Below are 733 nucleotides of genomic sequence, written 5' to 3'. Positions count from 1 at the left end.
ATAAACACTCACAACGCCCGGTCTGGGAATCCAAAGCACGATCCTATGACCGCGAGTCCACTGCCCTAACCACTGGGCCATTGCGTCTCCACACACTCATATATATATATATATATATGAACCACTGAACTCAACAGGTTTTTTTCATTCTGTCTCTGTTTATTTCCTTTTATTCCTTTCTGTTGAAGAGCATGGGCTCGAAACATAAAAGACTTTTCCATTTTCCCCCAAACACCCAACTAATATACTTGCTTGTTGTTCCTACACCTGTCTTTGTCTTTCTATAAATTTGAACTATACACATACACACACTTTGTACAACTGTCTTTTAAATTATTAGGTTATTTACCACGAAACCTAATTTGTTATGCACTCTTGTAAATGCTTTCTTAAAATATATTTTGAGAAATAATTTTTATTACAAATTTAGGCAGAATTATCTTTTGAACAAAAAGCCTAGCAGCATTTCTTCTAAGTTCAAATTCCACTGCAGTCAATTTTGCCTTTCATCCTTTCACAATCAATAAGTACCAGATGGGTACCAGGGTTGATATAACCAACTAGTCTTCTCTCCAGAAACTTCAGGCCTTGTGCCTATAGTAGAAAGTTATTAAGGCTGTGGGGCTGGCAGAATTGTTAGCATGTCAGACAAAATGCTTAGCAGCATTCTTCTCTGTATTTCCTCAGTTCAAATTCTGCCAAGATCAACTTAGCTTTTCATATTCTTTTTTTT

The 733-nt window shown here is 36.3% G+C and overlaps 1 protein-coding gene across 1 annotated transcript in view; it reads left to right on the top strand.

The window, feature by feature from the left end:
- Positions 1–733, top strand: part of LOC106882762 (uncharacterized) — a 5,042-nt gene that overhangs the window by 3,737 nt on the left and 572 nt on the right. The window lies entirely within an intron of this gene.

The sequence above is a fragment of the Octopus bimaculoides genome, chromosome 27 (genome assembly GCF_001194135.2).
Source record: "Octopus bimaculoides isolate UCB-OBI-ISO-001 chromosome 27, ASM119413v2, whole genome shotgun sequence".
NCBI classification, from domain to species: domain Eukaryota; kingdom Metazoa; phylum Mollusca; class Cephalopoda; order Octopoda; family Octopodidae; genus Octopus; species Octopus bimaculoides.
Note: the sequence above shows the minus strand (reverse complement) of the source record. Positions and strands in the feature narration are given on the sequence as shown.